The sequence below is a fragment of the Apteryx rowi genome, unplaced genomic scaffold, assembly GCF_003343035.1.
Source record: "Apteryx rowi isolate R43461 unplaced genomic scaffold, aptRow1 scaffold_72, whole genome shotgun sequence".
Taxonomy (NCBI): Eukaryota; Metazoa; Chordata; class Aves; order Apterygiformes; family Apterygidae; genus Apteryx; species Apteryx rowi.
Window position 1 is genome coordinate 2,293,900 of NW_020451005.1, and position 9,189 is coordinate 2,303,088.

At 37.3% G+C, this 9,189-nt stretch overlaps 1 protein-coding gene across 1 annotated transcript in view; it reads right to left on the reverse strand.

Annotated features, from left to right (window-relative positions):
- Window positions 1-8,769, reverse strand: part of SMAD1 (SMAD family member 1) — a 48,153-nt gene extending 39,384 nt beyond the window's left edge. Inside the window, exon 1 of the mRNA XM_026087544.1 lies at window positions 8,747-8,769. The gene's annotated coding sequence lies outside the window, so the exon portion shown is untranslated. The remainder of the gene's footprint in view (window positions 1-8,746) is intronic.
- Window positions 8,770-9,189: the final 420 nt, after the last annotated feature.

Sequence of the window (9,189 nt, forward strand, 5' to 3'; positions counted from 1 at the left end):
TGACAGACTAGTAGGGATGAGGGAAAAGGGAACACTTAGCCAGTAAACTGCAGTAAACAGCCCTTCAGTCTTTATGCCAGTAATGCAGTGTTTTCTGCGCAGTACAAAATTTCAAAGGTGACTGTAGGCAAGCTTGGGAAAAAAAGTCACAGTCCGATTCCCAAGCATCTGAATAGTTCCTTGGCATAACACTATAAAGCTATAAAGGAATTCAGTGAGAATCTCACTCAGGCACTGCAACTAGGGAAAATATCAAAGGAGTTTAATTTGTAGGTATTTAGGCTTATTCACTGAAATCAAGAAACATATTTAAAAAACGCAATGTCTAAGGAGATTAAAAAGCTAGCAGTAACAAGAAAAAAAGATTTTTAAACACATTTACTCTACACAGTTAAGACAAGTGCTTTCTAAACTTCTTTTGAGAAAAAGGGACTCAAAGCTAAAAATTTCAAAGTGACTTATGAAGCACTGCAGAACTCAGGAAACTAATAAACAGTCCACTGGCTTATAGCATGCATCATCTTCACCTACACTAACTCTCTTCATTGGCAATGGTTTCTGGTAATGCCAGTCTATTTTTACAGAACATTTCTAAATGGATTTAGGAATTAGCTGTTCTCTAGCTTCTTGATAATGTAGCTACCAATACCTGGTCTGGCAGTTGTTTCAAATTATTTCATACTTTAAAGTGGAAAACAAAGTTTCTATTACCAAGAAGTTAAACTTAAAGGACAGTCTTTTCCCCCCATGAGAAAAAACATTTGCCCTATCTTATACAGAATCTGCACTAAATGCGTTTTGCTCATAGTTATATTAAGTTAGAAAAACTCTTCTAATACAGCTGCAGTTCATACTAGCAAAATAGCACTTGACCAGGAAAGCTTAAGTAATCCTCCTGCTCCTTCCCCTCTTATCCCCCATAAAATAAGCTGTATCATTAATTTTTGTAGTTTTGCTGCCAATATAACTACACTGGGGCTTTGTGACTGATGTAGCTGTTGGTGATATCACCTCACCATGCTAATCATCAACATAAGTATCTGGGAAAAAAACCTGTAGATTAGACCTTGTCAAGGAAGCATTTCAAGGAAGTCTTCAGTTGGGAGTACTGTAGCACTCATTTATAACCAGCTACCTCCAATAACTGCCTTCAGCCAGCAAGGTCCACAAGCAGATGAGTAGCTCTAATGCTTGCTGCCAACCAAAGAGAAAAGGTCTTCCTCTATTCCCTTGTACCAGCTTTGGTACTCCAGCATCACTTCCCCTCCACTCAGGTCTGTCAGCTGATTCACCTTCCTAACCTGGCAAAAACAATGAAAAGCGTTCTCCAGAGCAGTTGAATCAGCTCAGAGCAGGATGAGTACCAGAGTCACCCAGCCAAAATATGCGAAGAAATGTGTGGCTGGGGTTTGGAGGAGCAGAGCTGTTAGACGGAGCCCTCTCCATCTTGTGGAACTACCTCCCTTCTAATTTTAAATGATATCCAGGACAAAGATTTAGCATTAGTTCACACAGATATCAGTACTTCAGTCTCTGTGGCATTCCAAACCTTGTCAAACCTTGCCTCTTTCCCTGAGGAAAAAGCTCTGCCCTAGCTGGCTCTGAATAACCAAACAGCCTTCAGCCCTCCTCTGATACCACTGTTTTCTGCTCTAGGTAACTAGATGGCAACCTTAAGGAAAAAGAAAAGCGATTTCATACCTGTCTGTCCAAAAATATCCCACGCTACAGAGTTTTAAGGTGCAAGTATTTACAGTGTTTCCCAGATTAAATCTAATACTACACATTATCAAAACTATAATTAACTTACCTTAATTTTTTAAGTTAATACAGACAAAGAGTTTTCCTTTGGCTATTACATCCAAGTGGAAGCACTTAACACTGATACGAGCATGGATAATAAAGGGCCTATTATTAAGTATGCCAGACTGCAAAGCCAGCAGTGGGCAAAAATGCAAAACAGGAAACTGTAATAGCTGAGATGGCAACCTACACATAGCCAGGTTTCCTGAGGCATTCAACAAGGTCAAAATTCTCACCTTTTGAAATAGTACAGTTCTTCACTGAATTCACCAGGTAATTAGAAGAATGCAATGGAGACAAAGACGTAACCAATTTCTGTTTTATATAGCTACATAGCTCCTGTTCTCAGCAATATAAAGGTGGAAGTGTCCAACATTAAGAGATTGTAAGACCAAGAAGGGAAAGAAGACCAAGAGATTATAAGTGAAAGAGACCAAACTCTGGTCCTGAACATTGAAGATTCACGGTGAGACCCCAAAAAAGCCACATGATCAGTGTCTCTGTCTCCCTACCTCAGGGAAGCACACATTTAGACGTGTTTGAGATTCCTGAAAGACTACATGTTTGAAATTAAGCCAATGTAATCACATTGTTCAGTTGACAATTCCAGAAGCCATCATGCACGTGTTATCAGCTCTCTAAGAAGGTCCTGGGTAAGAAACTTCAAAACTACTTTCTATCACTGTTCTGACAAAACAATGATGCTCTGTTATTACAAATAGAAAAAAGAAGTTCTCAAAACAAATACCTGCTATCCATTTGAAAACTACAAGGATTTGTTCCACACCAAAAGAACAATTAGTCCAGGAAAACTGGATAGAACTCTGCTTGCTTCAGCGCAGATACAAAATCACATCAAGCGCCTACTGGTTAGGGAGAGGAATCTCAGGAAATACTAGTTACAAATGAGGACAGAGCTTCATTTGCCTTGCATAGTCAGAGTCACAAGAGAACTGTTCTTTAAAGTAATACAGCATTTTCACCAGGAAGCCAAATTCATGGATTCAGTGGTGTTAATCTAAAAACGTATAAGTTTCAACACAACATTGAAGATCTGGCCGGAATTCTCCAAAGAATAGACTCTCATGAATGATGATGAAAATCCCAGCCAGGTCACTTAGTTTGTTTCCCTAATTTTCACCACTTCAAAGAGTTCTATTTAAAATGTCCTGTGACCTCACTGAGCTTCTTTTAAGAATTTCAAATACAAATCAGGGGGAGCAAAATGCAAAGCAGAGAAAAAAAAAGAGAAATAACCCCCCCCCAAATTTTACATAAATTTTAGAATATTTTTAAACCATTCAGAAGTCTCAGAGAGCTGCCTTGCTCATCCTTCCTTCACTGTTTGTATCCTTGAGGTTTGCTTCATACATAGCTTTGTTCCATTAAAATTTGATTCATTTGTACCTGTCTCTGTCACCTTGCTTCATACAGCAAGGATAAGAAGCCACTTTTCAACCAYTTTTTTCACTGCTTGTGAACTACTGAAAGATTCTGATCTACAGCAGTTTCCTGCTGTTAATTATTCACCTATATATAAGTAGCATTTAAGTATTTATATATAAATAGGCAATACACACACACTTCGATAAATTTGCAGGCTTTTCTCAACTTTACCCTGGGTAAGTCTACCTTTCTCTGATCCAGATACTTTAACCCTCAACACCAGTGCATGTTATTTTAGACATCCATACTGTGTCCATACTGTGCACATGAAAACACAGCATACATGTCAAGTGTGAATAATCCCATATATATACCACAGTAAGAATAAGGTATCTTTAACTGTCTCGTGCTCTGTTTTCATCACACTACATAGACAGAATACTGTTATTGTTGGCAATGCCTTAAAAATGCTTGAAATCGGGAGTCTGAAATGATATATCAGATAAACATCCTCAGTGTCTTTTTACATAAACACAGAATAATGAGATACTAATTCCCCCATATTGAACAAACTGAGGAAGAAAAGCTCAAGCAAGTAAAAGTATTATAAACTATGGTCACTACATGACCCAAGCAATCTGAACATCAAGGTTTCTTGATACACATACATTAGAGTCTTGAAATTTCTGCAACAGTCAAACCCTGTAACACTGTAAATACTGAAAACCATTTTCTACTCCTGCACATTTGCAGTTTCCTCTCTAACAACAGTTCTGAGTGCTGAAATAAGGTCCACCAGTTGAAGTTTTTAGGCAGACATGATTCTTACATCCATAATGAGCATGGAAGGAAGAAAACAGTAAAGACACTCAAGACTGTCTATAATCACTTTAACATTATAAAAAAATTTAAATGATATCTGATTTCCAGTTATCCAATGCTGGATTTATAGTCCACAGATCACTTTGATGTGGATTGGCATTTTAATGATTTTAATGATAAAAACTTGCAAGTTAAATACTTCTGAAGACCATTAAGTGCTATAATTTAGACTGTCTATACTGACTTATTCAGACAGTCTCATCTGCTGCCATGTTGGAAAGAGCATTCCCTTTATAAGCAAAGAAATATGAAATAATACTTCAGAAATCACTGGTGAACCACATTAATCATTTGCTTACATGGCAAGTCAACATAATAGTTGTCTTTGGACGATACTGCTTTGAACAGTGCCTAAATATAATGACTTACAAAAAGGCATGTTTAAAAATAATTTGTCTTCCTCTTTGTACTCCAGACTTCGCCTGTGCATGCTATGGAAAGGGTGACAGGGAACAAAACAAAAAAGATGGGTGACTGCTGCATCTATTCCAATATCAGTCTCCCATGTGGATACTCTATATTGAAATAAAAGTGACATTAGTCCAGAACAATTACAGTCAGAGTTATGCTAGAATGACGAAACTGCAAGTATCCAGAGTAGCTGTACTGGTCAAGTCCCCTGTATTGACAAGTCTAAAGAAAAAAGCCTCAACACTTGATCTAAACTCAGCTTTTATGCAGTCTCCCAAGAGACAGCACTCACAGGAAGAGTACAACTGAGTAAAGGAATTTGAACTTGCACAGAATTCTTCATAATTTAATGACAGTAATGATAGCATGCAAAGCACTGCTATCAGGGGACAGTCCTGTGGTCACATCGCTACACAACACTTCTATGGTAGCAATCCTGATGCCAGAGTACCTGATATCACATATTCCCTCCTTCCCCAAATAAAAACAAAAATGACCCATCTACACAATTCAGTAAAGTTCAGTGTTACATGAACTGAATACTTGACCTCACAAAATCTAATTAAAAGTAKATGCTCAATCTTTGCTCCTATTCAACTATGAGGCATTTTCACAGCCAACACGTAAAGACAAACAAATGAAGTGGGAAGAGATTCTGTAAGATCTGGGTTCCTTCCTGAAAATGCTTTACGTTTCTTTAAATTAGCCTGTTTATTTTATGAAATGTTTGGCTTCTCTATCCTGCTAAAAAAACCCAAAGGCACCCCCCTCAAATACACACAAAACAAAAGAGCTTCTCTGATGCAAATTAACATTTGTTCTCTGAGGAGGATAGGGATCTTTGTGGCAGCCATTAACAGCTAAGAGTGTCCTGCTCATCACCCCTGATTTCCACCCTTGTAAGGCACTTCACAAAAGGCCTAATCTAACATTTTCTCTTGTTATTCTGAATCTTTAAGAATGGCCACATTCTAATGGAAATTGTTATACAACAGTCTGTACGGATACAGTTCTATCAATTAAAAAAGTGTCAATTTAAAATAACTTAATTCCCATCCCAAATGAAAACAGCTATTCTAGTATAAAACTCCTCTATGCTGTTCTAAAGTTACATGATTTTAGCTGGAGTAAAATAGCTAGAGAAGTGCAAGATGCCTACATAGATAAGCCTTTAAGTCACCAGCATTTCAAGCTATGCTTGCCAGTTTGGTGTTTATGTTTTAAATGTGACTTCTCTGTTAAGTAAGCTTCAAAGGTAAACTTGTAGAAAGTGTGTATCATCTTTATTAAGACTTGTATGCTTTCAATTTTTTGAGACACTGCCACATTTAGAAGAAAGGCCTCTGGAACAAGGCTACTCTGCAGATACTAGAGGAAAGCAAGTTTTTGTGGGCCAAACAGACCATTCCCTCCTCCAAAAGGGCACTGGGGTGAGTCTGTCATAAAAACCTAAACCACAAACAAACAAACAAACAAACAAAAATCATTAGAAGAATCACTTCATTAACCTTCAAGCAAGGCTGTGAGACCTGATTTTCATTTTCACAGGTTTTACGGCCTTCCTTTCAATAAGGTCATTTCATTCCTCTGTGTTAACACAGTACAAGACAGCTCCATGTCCACATTTTATATAACACTGTACCCAAAAGCAACCTTAATTCTTTTACACCACTCAGAAAGCACCTTAGCTAAAGTACTTTGTGTTGAGATGTAACTGAACTTGAAGGCTAATGAATCTTTCACCATACTGACTACTTACTTTCTTTGCCTCTCTCATATCCCTTGAAATTAGTTTTTTGAGCTACACTTGTGACTAAAAATTAGTATGTAAGAGAAGTTTCTTCCTTGGCAGGGAGAAACTCAAGAGATGCAGTGCTGAGTTCACACCAAACCAGGTATGAAGAGTTGGTTAAACCTCTAATACAGGCGAAACCCTCAAATCATTAATTAACACAGTCTACTAGAAAGAAGAAGAAAAAGGAATTTTAGCAGGATTTTCCTGAAACAATTCATAGTGATTTTATCAGCACAAATAGCAAGACCTAAGATATTTAATATATAATACAGTGAACATTTTACTATCTGTGGCAAGCTATTTCTAAGCTCTTTAGAGAAGAAACATAAATCTTAAACCACAGTTGCCTTCACTAAGAAAAGCAAAGTGACCTGTGCCAACCCATATTCAGAATTACAGTCTCTGTTCTAAAATAAGTTTGGTCATATAGTTCAAGATATGACTAAAATGCTCTGTCCTATGCAAGAACTCAGATCTACAGAAACATTTCAACAGACAGTTACAACCCTTAGTAGGACAAAAATACCAAGAAAAAAAAAAGCAATTAGCTTGTTTGCCTGTTTGTCTTGATATGTGATAGCACAGTCAGCAGGTAAAGCCTAGCTGATTTTGAGCCTTGAGAAAAGATACACACAATTCAGTTAAGAGATGTTCACTTACAGCCACTTCCCCCCACCTCAAAAGCTGCACACATGCCTTCATCTATTTTAGTCTGTAATGATTGCAAGCAAGAGGTTAACAGTCAACCTAAATTAGTTCAGCCTTTATTCTTCACAGGGCCACAAGCCTTAATTTCAACAACTCTTTGCATAACTTAAGTAATAAGCACGGTGCTCTCTTTATTTGATTCTTAAACCACCCATATCTGAAGCACAATGGGACATGTCACAAACACTTGCTTTGCTGCCCTCATAATACGCTTTAATTATGATGACTGAACTAACGGGCTCACATCATAGACTTTTACAGGTTGACCCCGTGTCATCCTGATGTATCATTTTGCACCAGTTCAGCGCTGTAAATCAATTTAAAATCCCCAGCAGGTTGAAAAGGCTGGTAATGATGCTTTCTCTGCAGTCTCTGGGGACTCCACATTATACACAACTTACATTATTCATAAAGCTGAGATGATGCCTCCATTAGGCTTGTAAGACTGCTCAAATGAGCTTTTATTTTACACGCACAACTTGGACTTCATAGAGCAGACCACTAGCCCATATGTGATATACAGTGCATTCATGCCTCAACTGAAAAAAAGGTCACAATCCCTTCATTTTTGAAATTCAACTCTTTATACCAATCAAAGTAATACATAATTTAATCTGAATAATTTCCCAGTATTTGGAAACATTAGAAATATCTTTATTAACCTTTATATTGCTTTTCTTTAAGTTCAACTCTTCACTTTGCGTTCAGACTACAGAGGAAGAGCGAACACTAAATTCATAAGCTTTTAAATATTTGATTTGACAGTTAACATTTACACACACACTGAAAGATCTCAGTCTGCTTGTTTAGTCACTTTTCTCAAATATATTGGATCATCACATCTTCAAGGGTACACAAAAAAGGCAAGTTGAACGGTACAGAGTAGGGAAAAAATGTATTTGATTACATACCTAGTGGTTGAAGGGGTCAAAACTAAAGCAAGGACAAATCCCTACCCTTAGGGTAACCTGATCCTCTCCGATAGCTGTGGAAGGCTTCTGGATCACCCAACTCAAAGGAAATCTCTCTCAAGCTCCCACTTACAGTCTGAGGTGAACTGCAGGATTTGATCCCTAAGACCAGGGCAGGAATTTCAAATAAAAGGGCTAGGTATTTTTCATTTTTTTCACACTGATGATCTTTCAGTCACAGTAGAGGAGTGAACACTCAAAACTTAAACTAAAAATTCAATGAGAACCTCTTACAAACTTCACAGCACTGCTCCCTGATTCAATGGAAAAATAAAATTAATATTAATCAGTTGCAACTAGAAACTAATCTCCCATAATTCAGCGCAGTAATTATAGACAAGTAAAAAAATCAAGTCAATGTTAACACCTCAAGTTCCTTTGCGTGATTTGCTCCTATTGTTTGACACACCAAGGTGCAGACACTTAGCCACATGAAGACTAGCAGAATTACAGACACATGTCTGTAAGGAAAAGTCATCTCTGTGGGCTAGGTTACTTCAGTTTTTAAGTCTTATTCTTGTGTGCTATTTAAAAACACACACAACTATTGAAAAAAATAATCAAACAAGCATTCTAAGTTTCTCTTGTTGGCTACTCCTCTGTTTGCAAACAAGATCTAAGCTAGCAGGTACCGTATCTTTAAACACTGACATCCACTAAACAATGACATGTTTCACGGCAATGACATTTTCCATTTGCTTGTATCTGAAATACACATCTACTTCTGTTCTTCCTCACCTTGATCTAACAATACCTCTCCTTCCTCAAATAAAAATGTTAGCTTTCTTACCTTCATTGAGCATCATTTTTTCCTAAAATACACCAAAAGAATGATCATTTGTTAGAATAAGCTATAATTATTCATATACTGTAAAAGCAAACTGTAAGGTCAGGAGACATAGCTTCTTCAGATTGATCCACTAACAAAAGAGCAAGCACAGCAGTCCTTCCTCAGTCAGAGCTCCCACTGACTTTGGTTTATAAAAAAAAGTCACGATTTGGCCCAGATCCTTTTGAATGCATGACTGAGTATTTCCACACCAGTACATTTTAATAAACTTTAAAGATCTATATTCGGGATATTATCTGGCCGCAGAGTCCAAATATATGAAGAAACTATACTGAGAAGAGGAAAATCGTATGCATCCAAACCTCCTAATTGCGAGGAGGAAAAAAAAATTAAGTGAACTTTCCTTGACCCCTAAGCAGAAATTTATCATCAAAAAAAAAAAG